The following is a 16961-nucleotide window of genomic DNA, read 5'->3' on the forward strand; positions in this document are numbered from 1 at the left end:
ATTCACCCAATGAAGGACCGTCTAAATACATCAAGCACCTACTAAAAGAACTTCAAAAATACATCAATAGTAATAAAATAATAGTGGGAGACTTTAACAGCCCACTCTCACACTTAGACAGATCAACAAAGCAGAGAATCAACCAAGATATAAGAGAATTAAATGAAGAGATTGACAGAGCAGACCTCTTGGGCATTTTCAGAGTCCTTCATGCCCCAAAACTGGAATACACCTTCTTTTCAAATCCACATAACACATATTCAAGGATAGACCGCATGCTATGCCACAAAGACAGCATCAATAAATTCAAGAACATTGAAATCATCCCAAGTATCATCACAGACCACAGTGGAGTAAAACTAACATTTAACAACAAACAGAAAATTATTAAAAGTCACAGAATTTGGAAACTAAACAACATACTCCTTAAGAACCACTTGGTCAGAGAGTCACTCAAGCAAGAAATTCAAATGTTCCTGGAAACAAATGAAAATGAAAACACAGCCTATCAAAATATTTGGGGTACAGCTAAAACAGTATTGAGAGGGAAACTTATAGCTATACAATCATATATTAAACTACAAGAAAAATCTCAAATAAATGACTATTGCACACATCAAGGACTTAGAGGAAGAGGAACAAAGGAACCCTAAAGCAACAAGAAGGACAGAAATCACTAAAATTAGAGAAGAAATAAACAACATCGAAAATAAGAGAACCATAAAAAAGATTAATGAAGCCAAATGTTGGTTCTTTGAAAGATTAAACAAAACTGACAAACCCCAGGCAAGACTCTGGTGAGGGGTGGGGGTGGGGGTAGGTGGGATGGGACACAGTCTTTTGGTGGTGGGTATGGTGTTTATGTACACTCCTAGTAAAGTGCAGTCATATAAATCACTAGTTAATTAATATGAGAGGAGAAAAATTAATTGTATGTCTCAAAGTTTTTTAAAAAGAGACTGAGTATTTTTAATATGTAGGCTGTGCATTTGATATGTAGACTCTCTCAAAAGCCTAGAACAAGTAGATTAGAAGCAACCAGTGGCACAGCTATATACAAGATACTGGGTATTATACAGCAAACCCTAACAAAGGAACTTTTCAAAGTTAACCCAATTACCAAATAATGTGATGATAACAATAACTATCCATTGTCTTTTTTGAACCCTAAGACAGCAGGAACCTCACATATCCACTATAGAGCCTATATTTCCCGCAGTCCTGGAACCTCAGACTGTGTCCAGAGACCTCACTTGTGGAATGACAACCCTTCAGCTTCATTACTCCGGTGAGACCTTTCCTTCATAGTATTCTCTAATTCTGTACCCGGTGGTTTACTTTCTAACAAAGTCCCAAAACCTAGATATAGACCAGGTTCTGTGATAGAGAGCATTTGTTCACACGTATCCATAAACTAGTGCAAAATATATACCTGAAAGCAGAAGTACACTGGAGTTTGCAGTGAGTACCCCCAACACTTCCTCTCTACTATTCCAACCTTTGGGTCCATGATTGCTCAACAATTTGTTTGGCTTTGTCTGTTAACTCTCTTTTCAGCCATCAGTTTCCAGATGCCATCAGGATGCCGGCCAGGCTTCCCTGGACTGAAGACCCCACCAATGTGTCCTGGAGCTTAGCTTCCCCAGAGACCCACCCTACTAGGGAAAGAGAGAGGCAGACTGGGAGTATGGATAGACCAGTCAACGTCCATGTTCAGCGGGAAAGCAATTACAGAAGCCAGACCTTCTACCTTCTGCAACCCACAATGACCCTGGGTCCACGCTCCCAGAGGGATAGAGAATGGGAAAGCTATCAGGGGAGGGGGTGGAATATGGAGATTGCATGATGGGAATTGTGTGGAGTTGTACCCCTCCTACCCTATGTTTTTTTTAATTTATCATTTCTTAAATAAAATTAAATTTTAAATATCTGGCTCTTGGTTTTATTAATCTGTGGACCATTTCTCTGGATTCCATTTATTTGTAATTTATGATTTGATTTTGACTATGTCTTCCCTTCTACTGACTTTTGGGTCTCTTTGTTGCTCTTTATATAGTTGGCTCAGTTGTAAAAATAGGTAGCTTACTTGATATCTTTGCTGTTTGTTAACATGTGCCTGTATTGCTATAAACTTCTCCCTCACTACGGCTTTTGCTGCTTTTCACAGGGAAGCAGTTCTGTTAGTTGGTCTCTTCATTGTCATTATTTTGATTTCCTTGATTACTCAGGTATTATTCATAAGTGTATTGTTCAGTCTGCATAGTTTGGGTGTATTTATTTGTTGTTTTTTGTGATTGATTTTTAACCTCACCGCCCCAGAGAAGACACTTTTTATGATTTCAGTATACACATATTTATTAAGGCTGTCTTTGTTTTCCACTACATAGGCAATTCTTGAGAATTTTCCATGCGCATTTTAAAAGAATGCATATTATTTTTTCAGGGGATGGAAGGTCCTGAATATATCTGTTAAATTGTTCTCATCTATGACTTCATTTAATACCTCTTTGTCCTTATTGATTTTTTTTGTCTTGAAGATGTGTCTCTTGCTGTGGTTGATGTGTTTAGGACTTCAACTAATACTGTGAAGTTGTCAGTGTCTACCATAAGGTCAATAAATATGGACATGTACGTGTACATCTACATATACATATTTGGATGCACACATGTTAGGAGTGTCGCTTTCAATGGTGGCAGGACACAGAAAAAGGAGGTTTGGAGAAGAAAGGGAACTCGATCCTTTATTTGCACTGGTACCTCAGAGTTGGGTGAGAGAGAAGCAGCTTGGGCCATGTAGAGGTAGCAAAATGGCTGCCTCATGCAGCAATCTTCTCTGAGTCTAATCACCGAAGTGAAAGGCAGGCAAGAGAGTGAGGTGCAGAAGAAGGGCTTTTATGGGAATAGCTCTCATGAGAATGGGAAGGGGGAGGAGTAATGATAGCAATCCAGGGTAGGATAATAACTCTTGTGAGAATGGGAAGGGGGAGGAGTAACCAAGCACTCCAACTATTGCTGGGAATCAACAGTGCCCTGAGGTCACAACATGGCAGATGTGACTGCATCTGCACAATTTCCCAGCATAGGAGCATATATATTGGTGATGGCTATGTCTTCATGTTGGATTGATTCTGTGACCAGTATGTAGTGCCCATGTCGGTCACTTTTCACCTCTTTTTTAAATTTCTTTTATTTATTTAAAAAAGGAGACATTAACAAAACCATAGGATAAGAGGGATACAACTCCACACAATTCCCACCACCAGATTTCCATATCCCATTCCCTCCCCTGATAGCTTTCCTATTCTTTAACCCTCTGGGAGTATGGACTCAAGGTCCTTGTGGGATGCAGAGGGTGGAAGGTCTGACTTCTGTAATTGCTTTCCCACTGAACATGGGCATTGACTGATCGATCCATACTCCCAGCCTACCTCTCTCCCACCCTAGCAGGGTGGGGTTCTGGAAAAATGGAGCTTCAGGAAATATTGGTGGGGTCGTCTGTCCAGGGAAGTCTGGTCAGCATCATGCCAGCATGTGGAACCTGGTGGCTGAGAAGAGAATTAACATACAAAGTCAAACAATTTGTTAAACAATCATGGACCTAAAGGCTGGAATAGTTCAGATGAAGTGTTAGGGGGTGTCATCCGTTTTGTAGATAGCTAGTAGGCATATTTTAGTTATATTTCAAAGGGCCTGTAGAAATACTATTTTTTTCTCTGAACCTGAAATCTGATATGCAGTCGGATCCAAGTTATTGTCTGGGGAGGTGATGTCATGGCTGGAAAAGGAACAGAAAGCTGGATCGCCTTTTCACCTTTTCACCTTCTTTGCCTGAAAGTCTAACTTATCTGATGTTATAATAGCTGTTCCTGCCCTTCTTTTTGCATTATTGGCTTAGAATACCTTGTTTCAGCCTACTACCTAGCTTCTCTTTGTGTTTCTTTTGGTTGTGTTCTTCCTACAGACACAGAATAGATGAGACTTGCTTTTAAATCTATTAAGTCATTCTGAATATTTTGACTAGAGGATTTAAACCATTCCCATTTAGGGAAATTAGAAGGCATTGGTCATATAGTGGTAAACATAGCTATCTTCTCATTTTGGGAAAATTATTGATAAGTATAGTTTTATTATAGTCATTCTGTTTTTTTTTCAAGATTGCTTTATGTTATTGTTGACATTTTTCCTATTTGTTGTTTTATGTGGATGGCTTTCTATTATGGTCTTGCCTATTGTATGTATGTTTTCTATTTGTACATTGTACTATATTTTGTTTTGTGGTTATCATGAGTATTGTGTGTTAATATTTACAGTATGACATTATGGTTATCTTTGTCTCTGCTTTTTTTCTTTCTTAAATTTATAAAATGAAAACACTGACAAGACCATAGGATAAGAGGGGTACAATTCCACACAGTTCCAACAACCAGAACTCCATATCCCATTCTCTCCTTCAATAGCTTTCCTATTATTTGACTCTCTAGGAACATGGACCCAGGGTCATTATGGGGTGCAGAAGGTGGAAGGTCTGGCTTCTGTAACTGCTTCCCCACTGAACATGGGTGTTGACAGGTCAATCCATACTCCCAGCCCATCTCTCTCTCCCCCTAGTGGGGCAGGGATCTGGGAATGTGGGGCTCCAGGACTTATTGGTGGGCTTCTCTGCCTTGGTAAGTTCTGTTGGCATCATGGTAGCACCTGGAACCTCGTGTCTGAAAAAGAGTTAAGATAGAAAGCAGATCAAATTGTTGACTAATTATGAAACTTAAGTTGAGAATATTGCAGATGGAGATTTGGGGTCTTCATTTTGGAAATAGTTAGTAGGTCTATTTTAGGTATATTCCAAGGAGCCCATGATTCAACTAGTTTTTGCCTGCACCTGACATTTAATATGCAGGTGACCTAAGCTATTTCTGGGGTGATGGTGTCACAGTTGGAAAAAGGACCAGAAAGCTGCATCAAGGAAGAGAGTAGCTCCCAAATATGGGGAAAGTATATAAATATTATTAGCTGTAAACCTCATTGATCTGATCTGAGACCCATAGCCAGCACAGGAGCCTATGTATCCTCTGCATCCCTGTAAGTCTGAGCTCACATTCTGTGGTCATAGCTAGGAACATTTCAGGCTGTGCCAATTTCAGGACCCATCATCCTCGGGTGATAGACAGAGTATGCTATACAACCTCCATTCGGATAATGGAACATTCCCTACCATTGTTGATTCACATTGAGGGCCAGATCTGATAGAGGCCCAAGAGAGGCCCATTATATTGTTCCTGATAGAGATGACCAGTGGCAGTGGTGAGAGGGATCTGTTAAAGGTCTAGGACCATCATGTCTGTGTAGAAATCCCAGAACTCCTTGACTAGGAACCCAGTTGATGGGGTGGCCTAGTAGTAACTAAAGAGTCATCATTAAAGTATATCAGTCTTCTGCCCTTATTCAGTTTTGTAGTCCTTACTTTGTCTGACAAGATTAGCTTTGGAGTGATTGAGGGACGTGCAATAGAAGGTAGGTGACAAGGACATCTAGGTCTAAGTAGAAACTATTTAATTAGGTACTTTATAGTGTATTTTTAGGTCTTTCTGCTTGCTTGATACATTTATTGACTCACTAAAAACTACTGTGCACCTTTGCTTTATGGTATATGTTTTTTTTTTCCCCAAATCCTGGATATATGTACTTATGCCACATATCATGGACCCTGGTCTATATCTAGGTTTTTAGGTTTGTTAAGAAGTGTACCACCAGAAATGAATTTAAGGAGTGTTACGAGCTAGGAAAGGTCTCATCAGAGTTATGAAGCTGATGGGCTCACATTCCATGCCCAATATCTCTGGATGTAGTCTGAAGTGAATCATGCTGAAGTGGTACTGGTTGCATTGATTTGGTTGGGATCAGCAGGTGCAGTATCAGTTAGTATGAGTTGGGAGAAGCATGCAGGAAAATGAGCCTCACCCTAGAGGTTCTAGAAGTGGAAGAAATATGGGATTTATAAAGAAAGGGGAGGGTTACTGCTGTCTAACGGTTTAAGACAACAATAGAGGGCGGAGGGTAGATAGCATAATTGTTATGCACACAGACTCATGTCTGAGGCTACAAAATCCCAGGTTCAATCCCCATGCACTACCATAAGTCAGAGCTGAACAGTGTTCTGGTAAATCTGATATGCAGGTGGATCCAAGTTATTTTCTGGGGAGATGATGCTATGGCTGGATAAAGGGCTAGAAAGCTGGATCAGGGAAGAGAGTAGCTCCCAAATATAGGAAAGGTGTGTAAATATTTTTGTCTGTAAACCCTATCAATTTGATCTGATCTAATCTGGAGCCCATATTCAGCTTAGGAGCCTATGTGACCTCTGCATCCCTATAGGTCTGAGCTCACATTCTGTGGTCATGAGTAGAAATGTTCCAAATTGCTCCAATTTCAGGACCCATCTTCCTCAGGTAGAAGGTAGAGTATGTTCCTAGCACGAAGTAATTCAAATGGATTCACCATTATGTATCCATTTATTATACAGCATTAACTTTAAAATATCAAACCAAAATGCATACATTACTTCATTCCCAAATACATTGAAATAATTGAGTTTTATTTGCTACACAAGCTAATAATTTAAAGGCCTTAAGCACTGGAGAGATATGCATAAGAGGATAGAAATCATAGACTTAATTTATTTTTCTAAATGACTGAAATGTTAAATAAAACAATTAAAGTTACCATGAATATATTTTAATGGACCTCAGTGAAATTAATAGAAAAAATGTTATACAAATTCTGTTTTTTGGGGACAGGGAAACAGCATAATGGTTATTAAAAAGTCTTTCATGCATAATGCTCTGGGGTCTCAAGTTCAATCCCCTGCACCACCATGCACCACAGTGATTTGGTGTGTATGTGTGTGTGTAAATGAGTGTATATTTCTCTCTGTATTTCTCTTTCATTGAAAACCAATAAAATATATTTTAAATAAAATTAGTTATGAAAAAAGTTTTATTGATCCATCTTAGAACACTTAACATCTTCATTCAATGCATATATTTACTTCATATTTTTTTTCTTAAAGTAAGCAATAAATGAGTTACAAAAATTCCCAAGGAAGAATCTGAGAATTAGTCACTGGGTAGTGTGTAGTAATTGCTATGTACTGCTCTGTGCTTGCTATGTACTATTACTACATAGGGACAACATGGCTCTTGGGAAAGATCTGGTGCTTTTCACTTCTCTTTCCATTTCTGTCTCTTTCTGTCTGTCTCTCTCTCATGCTTTTTAAAGAATGTAAAAATTTGCCTCAGAGAGTTGTGCAGGACTAAGGACTCTTAAAAATTTATAAGAAGAATATATCCTTTTTGACAGGCCCTTGATAATGGAAACTAAGGAAAAATGAAAAACAAATAATCAAAAGATTAAACAATGTTGTTTTGGTAGATTAAAAAAAAACATGGAGTCTGACCGCTAATAATTACGTGAACTTAAGCAATATTATCTCTTCTCAATTAGCTCATTTGTAATATCAGGGCATTAGTACCAGTCTCAAATGGCATAAATCTTCAATGAAATGACACACCTGATATTTTCTTGCACATATTTCATATTTAACTTGCACTTGCTCTTTGATTAGTAATGAAAACAGCACTGAAGGATGGAAGAAAGTTTTCTGGTAACAATAAAAATTCTAAACTGGACTAAAATGGTTCAGGTCTTCTTTCATAAAGTTTGATGTGGAAAATGGAGAAATTATATATATGTGACTACTATATTTTACTGTTAACTGTAAACCATTAATACACCCAATAAAGAAAAAAGTTTTATTTCTTTCCATATTCTTTATTTTTCTTTCAGGTATATATTTTTCCCTAATTTATGGATACATGTGAACATATGCTCTATCTCATGGGACCTGGTCTATATCTAGGTTTTGGGACTTTGTCAGGAAGCAATCATCTGGAATGGAATTAGAGAAGATTATAAAAGGAAGGGAATCACCCGAGTAATGAGTCTGAAGGGTTGACATTCCATGACAGACTTCTCTGTACACAGTCTGAAGTGAAGCATGCTGAAGTGGTATTCATTGCATTGGGATCGGAGGATGCAATATCATTTGGTAAGAATTGAGAGAAGCATGCAGGGAAGTTAGCCCCACCCTACATGTTCCAGGACTGGGGCAAATATAGGCTCTATAGAGGACACAGGAGGTTCCTGCTGTCTTAGAGTTTAAAAGGTAATAGATAATTATTGCCATAATCACATTATTTGGCAGTTAGGGCAATTTTGAAATACCTTCTGTAAGATTTGCTGTATCATACACACCATCATAATCTATGTCCTTTAACGTTATTTGTATATAGCTGTGCCACTGGTTGCTTCTGTTCTCCCTGGTCTAAAATTTTAAGAGAGTCAAAATATCAAAGACTCAGCCTATAGTCTGTGCATTAAAATTTTTGAGACTGCAATCAACTTTTCCCCTCTCATATTAATTAAATAGTGATTTACATGACAAATTAATATTAATTTACAAATTAATAGGAGTGTACATAAACACCATTCCCACCACCAAAAGACTGTGTTCCATCCCATCTTCCCCATTTCCCTCCCCTGCCCCATGAAACTGAACATCACCCATACCATAAACCCAGAATTTTTACTTTGGTGCCCTACTACAAATTCAGTCAAATCCTGCTTTGAGTTTCCCTTTCTGTTCTTCTTTCTCAACCTCTGTTTATGAGTGGAATCACCCATACTCCACTTTTATCTTTCTGACTTAGCTCACTTAACATAATTCCTTCTAGATCCATCTAAGTTGGGTCAGAGAAGGTGGGATCATTGTTCTTAATAGCTGTGTAGTATTCCACTGTGTGTATATACCACAGGTTTGTCAGCCACTCATCTGTTGTTGGGCACCTGGATTGCTTCCAGGTTTTAGCTAATATGAATTGTGCTGCTATGAACATAGGTGTACACATATCTTTTTGTTTGGGTGTTACATAGTCCTTGGGGTATATCCTCAGGAGAGGAATTACGGGGTCATATGGAAGGTCCATGTCTAGCCTTGTGAGAGTTCTCCAAACTGCTCTCCACAGAGGCCAGACCAATTTATATTCCCACCAGCAGTGCAGAAGTGTTCCTTTATCCCAACAGCCTCTCCAGCATTTTTTGATGATGTCCTTTTTGATGAATGCCATTCTCACAGGGATGACTTGGTATCTCAATGTTGTCTTTATTTGCATTTTTCTGACAATAGTGACCTAGTGCAATTTTTCATGTGTTTGTTAGCCTTTTGGATATCCTCTGTAGTGAATTTTCTGTTCATATCCTCTGCTTATTGTTGGATGGGGTCATTTGCTTTTTGGTGCTAAGTTTGCTGAGCTCTTTGTATATTTTGGTTATGAGTCTCTTGTCTGATGTATGGTATGTGAATATCTTCCATTCTGTAAGGGGTATCTTTGTTTGTGTGATAATGTCTTTGGCTGTGCAGAAGCTTTTCAATTTGATGTAGTCCCACTGATTTGTTTCTGTGTCATTCATCCTTGAAATGGGGTTTGTATCATCAATATATCCTTGCGGTTTAGGTGGGAAAGTGTTCCACCAATGTTTTCCTCTAAGTATTTGATAGTTTCTCATCTAACATCCAGGTTCTTGATCCATTTGGAGTTGATTTTTGTTTCTGGTGAGATAAAATGGTTCAGTTTCATTCTTCTACATGTTTCAACCCAGTTTTCCAAGCACCATTTATTGAAGAGAACTTCCTTTCTTCATTTAATAATTTGGACCCCTTTATCAAAGATTAGATGTCCATAGATGTGGGGAGTTAGTTCTGGGATTTCAATTCTATTCCACTGCTCTGTTTGCCTATTTTTGTTCCAGTACCAGTCTGTTTTCATAATGATGACTTTATAGTATACTTTGAGATCTGGGAGAGTGATTCCTCCATTTCTGTTTCTTATCCTCAAGATAGTTTTGGTAATTTTATGTGTTTTCTGATTACAGACTAATGATTGTAGTTTTTTTTTTTCTATTCTCTTAAAGAAGCTTGGTGGAACTTTGATGGGTATTGTGTTAAATTTGTATATGGCTCTGGGGAGAATATTCATTTTGATGGTATTAATGTTTCCAGTACATGAGCATGTGATGTCTTTCCATTTCTTGGTATCATTTTCTATTTTCTTGAAGAGTGACTCATAGTTTTCAGTATACAATTCTTTCACTTCTTTGGTCAAGTTTATTCCTGGGTATTTTATTGATTTTGCTTCAACAATGGGAGTGATTTTTAGATAACATCTTCAGATTTAATGTATGCATAAAGAAATGCAACTGATTTTTTGTAGCCTGAAACCTTGCTATATTGCCTAATAACGTCCCATAGTTTTCTGCTGGATTCTTTAGGTTTTTCTATGTATACTATCATATCATCTACAAATAGCGATAGCTTGACTTCTTCCCTTCCTCTGCACACCAGCCTACACACCAGCTTCTTCCCAGCCTCTGCACACCAGCTCGGCACACCAGCCCTTCTCCATGTTGGGACGTGGGAGAGAAAAGAGAGCAAAACCAGGAACAGAAGTGGGGTTTATGGGATAAAAACAGGAAGTGGCAAGTCAGAAACTGAAATGGCTAGGAAAGTGGGTGGAGAGAGGCAAAAGACATGCTGCGAAGGTGGGAGCATTCTTATCAACTGTTGTGATGATTTTAACTGACAGGATTTAGCAATACCCTGTGGGGATAACATGGTTGGGATTTTTCAGGCAAAACAATGATTATTGAAATAGACGATAGTGTCAGCAATGTAGGATAGAGCAGGGGGGCTTCCCAACATCTCCCCCTTTCTTTTTATCTAATGGCATTAGTATCAGGAATGCAGGGTGCTTTGTGAGGCAGAGAGTCTGATAGGATGAGGCACACCTTTGGGGTTACTACTGTCCCTCCTTGCTCAACCTCTCAGCAGAGAGACTAACAGTATTGACATACCCCTCAGGTTCAAGCCCTGCCAAACTCAACCACATCCTCACAATTTTCCTACATTTCCCTCTTTCCAATGGCCGTATTTAAATGTATGAAGACACCACAAATAATTATACAGTGCTTGCCTCTCTGCAGCTTCATGTTTTACAAAGGCACTGCCATTCTTTTTCTCCCTCATCTCATTTTTCTGAGACACCTCTGCCATGGGCAACCTTCCCCCTTATGAAGAGGTTTCCCAAATCTCCTACTCTTTTTTTTGCTAAATAGGTTTTCTATCACTGGGACATTTTGCTTTGGGCCACACCTTGGCTCCTCTTGACCATGATCATAGCACTTGGGAGATGCACAGGGCACTTTCCCTTACCTCCCACTGAGAAAGATGACTCTAATTTGAGAAACTAATTTGAGAAATGGTCCCAGTCTAAGGGACCTTGAGGCTGCAATTCCAGATTTAAGGGAAAAGGTCATTCTGCTTGCCCAGCACATTAATGCTTTCTAGAGAAAGTAAAACCTCCTGAGCTTGTCCTACCCATCTTGCCACTTTTGCCGGAAGTAGAAAGTCCTCTGGGACTCATAATGCAACACAGCAGGATCTAAAAAATCTGGTTCACAGAGCCCAAAAACAAAACCTCCCTACCACTTCTCTCTTCCACCCTCGTTCTCCTGAATATCTTAAGCTTGCTGTCTGTCCCTTCTGCTTTCAGTTGTGTTTTGTGAGAGAGTGATTTGAATGATTGAATTTTTGTGTGACCCATTTTGCTCTGAGTACACTGAAACTTAATTGATTTTATAAAAAACAAATGCTGGATACAGCCATGATTTCTGGAGACATCCAGAAACAGTCCTAATTATTTTTCTCTTTTGATTTTTTTTCATCTTGTTTTAAATGTGAAATGTTTATTCTTGAAAACTGTAGGAGTATGGGCGGAGGAGATAGCATAATGGTTATGCAACAAAACTCTAATGCTTGAGGCTCCAAAGTCTCAGGTTCAATCCCCTGCACCACCATAAGCCAGAGCTGAGGAATGCTCTGGTTAAACAACAACAACAACAACAGCAACAACAAACTGTATGAGTAAAAGAGTAAAAATGGTTCAAATAAGACAGTACAGATCTAAATTTGTGTTTGAAATTATGTGTCTTCATAACTAAAGTTTTTCTCCTCCTGTGGGTTATAGACTACATGTTTATGTGTGTTTCAAGTTTGGTAAACATTAACTTTATGGTTAAAAGTGTAACTTTGAAGCTACATTCTTACCAGGCAGAGTTAAATGAAGGAGTTTTCAACACAATTCTTATAAAGGCAAAATTAATTTGCTGAAGTAACTGAATATTTAAGGTAAAAGTCTAAATATTTAACGTGAGAATTCATCATCTCCAAAATTTAAATACAAATTCTCTATACAGGACATTTTGGGAGGGCCCCCAAAAGTGTCCTGTGAACTATCTTGTGGAAATTAATCCACAACAAATCTGTCATCAATATGACATTGTGAATGTTCTAAAAAACAAAACAAAACAAAAACCATTGTCACTAACGTGTTAACTCTCAAAGTAACCTGAGTTTGTTTAAGAGTCTAAGGTAAAAATTAGTTAAAAATCAATATATTTTAATTAAATCTGGTCTGAAGATCCTGTGCACACCTAGGGTGTGTCTCCATCTTAAATGGGTGTAACAAAATGTAGAAAAGACACTATTGATATGTAAAGCTCTTATATACCTCCTCAATTAAAGAGGTAGAACCAGCCCAGGTAAATGATAGATCACACAATGGTTATGCTAATGTTCTCGTGCTTGAGGTTTCTAACAATGGTTCTTCTCTGTAACTGACCACATTTTATTTCATTTAAATTGTTTAAACAACTTTAACATCATACTCAAAGAACTTGCAAAATTATAAAGATACTTAAAACCAATTATAATCATCTAGTTATCAATTATAGTAAACTTCTAGGTTCCTATTTTTATTTTTTTCACAAGTAAGTGAATTACAGCTGTCAAGTCTTCACATTGAAAAACATTTGTTCATATGGTAAGATATTAAACTATATAAGAAGTTCCCACATACACAACTTATGTAAATTAAAAACATTCACATATTTTTCTACACTTAACTAGTGTATCTCTTTTTGCTACCATAGGCCTGCCTTTGTCAGCCAACAATTTAAAGACTTTTTTCCTTTATAAAATCACCCATGCCACAGACATTCCTTACAACCCCCAAAGACAAACAGTCGTTGAGAAGGTCCGTCAAATACCTAGGCCCAATTAAGTAGAGAAAAAAATAGGGATACATCCCCCCAATATTCAGTTGGCTAATGCACTAACTACATTAAACCTCTTTTAAAATTTATAAAAATTCGAACTAAATGCCCCTTCGCCTGATACACCCTGCCCCCAGAGGCAGGAAATGTCCCTTTGCGTGATAGACCCTGCCCCCAGAGTCAGGAAATGCCCCTTAGCCCACCAGGCCTCCCCTTGACATCACACTGGCTCCTGCTGCTCTCCTACTTGTCCCTCTATGTCTTGTGCCAGTTCTTTTGAAAATTCCTACACGATATCATTCAGGTTTCTCCCCAAAAGGTTTCTGTTCACCCTTACACTGCTATTCCACTGACAGAAATGGAGTCTTTTACATTGACCCATTTAACTATGTCCATTAGGTAAATAATAAGAGGGAGATGTCGGAAAATTGTGAGGCTGTGGCTGAGCTTGGCAGTGCTTGAAGCTGAGTAGTTTGTCTATCCTGTTAGTCTCTCTCTCTACTGAGAGGTTGAGCAAGGAGGGACAGTAGTAACCCCAAAGATTTGTCTCATCCTATAAGACTCCCTGCCTCACAAAGCACCCCACATTCCTGATACTATGGCCATTAGATAAAAATAAAGGGGGAGATGCAGGGAAAATGTGCAGATGTGGTTGAACATTGGCAGGGCCCACAAACCACCATATCTCCATGCAAGTATTATCATTTACATACCAATCTTCTGCTTTGTATTAGAAATGACTAAAGGTCTCCCCACCACGTTATCCCCTAAGGGTGTTAAATAATCCCATCAGTTAAAACTATCACAACAGTTGCTAAGGATGCTTCCACCTTCCCAGCATGCCTTTTGCCTCTCTCCAACCCCTTTCCTAGCCATCTCCTTTCTCAACTTGCCACTTCCAGTTTTACCCTATAAAGCCACTTCTGTTTCTGGTTTCTCTCTCTTCCTCTTCTCTCTATTTTCTCTCCCGCATCTCGACCTGGAGACTGGCTGGCGTGCAGAGCGTGAGGTGACCATTGCTGTTTGGTGCCATGTGGCCTAACTCGCTGTGCTCACTCCCAACTTTGGGGCTCTCCCTCATCAATAAAGAATTGCTTTCCCATTCGGCCATGAGGTCCTGTCCTCTCTCCCTAGTTGCTGAGTAAGCAGCAGCCCAGGTGGGCTCCAATCGAGTTCTCTCCAACCCAGAGAGCACATGCCTGGGAATAAACACCCTCACACTAGCCCAATACCAGCTTTTGTTTCCAAGTCACCATCTTCACTCGGCCTCAAATTTTTATTTCTATGTCATAGGTCTTCCTTCATTAGGTCATCAATAAGTCCCTAAATTAATATTTGACTTTCCTTCTAGAGTACCCAGAGTGCATTTGCTCTTTTGTTGCATTAATCTACTTTAATTGCTTGATTACTTGTCTAGCTCTTCCCCTAAAATGCAAATACAGTCATTACCAAGATAATATCTACTTTATCACTTTGGCTAGGGCAATAAATAAGTAAACAGTAAGTGGAATTTATCCACATAGCTATTCATTAAAGGACTATGAAAAGCATCCTATTAACTGTCCAAATTTGCTCCTTCAAAATTGTTCAATTTGTATGTTTCCCACTGAAATCCCCATTTTGTTCATGATTTCTCTTATTCCTGGGACTAATGCTCACATATACTATATATATATATATATTTATTTTTTATAATTAATTTATTCCCTTTTGTTGTCCTTGTTGTTTTATCATTGTAGTGTTTATTATTATTGTTGTTGTTATTGATGTCATCATTGTTGGATAGGACAGAGAGAATTGGAGGGGAAGACACAGAGGGGGAGAGACAGACAGATACCTGTAGACCTGTGTCACCACCTGTGAAGCAACTACCCTGCAGGTAGGGAGGCAGGGACTCTAACCGGGATCCTTAATCTGGTCCTTATACTTCGTGCCACCTGTGCTTAACCCACTGCTCTACCACCGACTCCTATATATCATCATTTCTAATCACCCTTGCTCTGTTTGCAATTTTGGAAAATTTGTTGAATTTAGAGCTCTGAATATGACATTTTGGGAAAAAAATAACTACACAGGATGATAGAAAGAACAATGACTTGGGAACCAGAAATTATAAGTAATACTCTTACCTATGCAATGATTTAGTCACATAAAGTAAATTTAATCTTGTAGCTCTCTGAACCTCGGTTTCCTCACTTTTGATAATCTATGTCAGTTCTAATGGTGACACTGTGTTGTTAAAATGTTCAGAAGGCATTTAAAATACAAAATTTATAAGAAAAATAATATTTGAAGAAATATACCTTTAATACAGAACTTAGAAATTTATAATAAGGAAAAATAAGTGGTCTAATCTGTAGACAATCCTCAATGCACATAATAGTCTTATATTTTAAAATATATAAGACAGTATCAGTGAGATTCAATTTTATAACACATTACAATATATTTATAAAACAGAATGTCAATCTTAGTGTAATAAAAGTTTTTATAATTTTCATTGTTATTTAGCTATAGTTTGCAAAGTTACAATAATTCAAATATGTAGTTTCACATTTTTGTGTGTGAGAGCACATGTGTGTGTCTTTGTAAGTCAACACAGCCAACAATGCCTCACTTCCCCGGTAATAGCCACAATTCTTACAAAGTCTAAGATTTAGATTACTAATTTTTGTAACATATCACATTAATATTAATCAGGGGAATAAATATACATATGAAAAATGCATTCATATATATTCAAAAAACTGAACCATTTCAAAACAATAGCAAAATATTCTGTTTTAAAAACTTGACATTTAAACTTCTAAGTTACTCACTTACTATGCCATATGGTTTTCTAATGTTTAAAATTAAAACACTTAGTTGAATGCAATTTTTAAAATATGCACCATTTTGTTGAAATATAATTCCTATAAGGAATTTTTTAGATATTAATAATATTTGGGTGGTTCACTTTTGTCACAATGTAATATATATATATATATATATATATATATATATATATATATATATATATTCATCTCACAGACATTTCTTTTTTTTTTTTTTAGGTAAGGAACCCTGAATATATTCTCAGCGATTTAAAGTATCAATACATAATTGATGTGCAAAACTATGGGGAAAAGTCACCATTAATTTTCATGGGAAAAAAGCAAATTTTAATTCCCACCAGACATCTAACAACCCAATGCATAAGCAATTGATATTTGTTAGAGCCAAGCTTTCCTAATTTAATTTCATGCATCCTTGACACCAACTCAAATAGCATACAGATTTTAAATTGCATTTGAAATACGCACAAAAATACCACATTTGGAGTATTCCTTCAAAACTGCACTATATCTGTAATATACAGATATTTTTAATGAAGTAGAAATTAAAAATACCCTCTAGGTCTAATTGTCCTCAGTATCTGTAATAATAAAACGTGTATGTGAAGAAATCCACAAGTTTTCAAAGAAAGTGTTACTTAGTAAAAATGTTTCCAAAAAATCTTTTGGAATGACCACATATATGTTCACCAACCCAGTAGAAAAAATGCTTTAAAATGTTATGATAGAGCATGGCAGTGTTGCACCTGGTTATATGCACATATCACCATGCACAAAGATCCAGATTCAAGCACAAGTGGTGAAGCAGATCTGCAAGTGTCTCTCTTTCTCTATTGTCTCTTTCTCTATTTTCCAATCTCAATTTATCTCTGTCTTGTCAAATAAAATAGACAAAAAAAAAAAAAA

The sequence above is a fragment of the Erinaceus europaeus genome, chromosome X (assembly GCF_950295315.1).
Source record: "Erinaceus europaeus chromosome X, mEriEur2.1, whole genome shotgun sequence".
NCBI lineage: Eukaryota > Metazoa > Chordata > Mammalia > Eulipotyphla > Erinaceidae > Erinaceus > Erinaceus europaeus.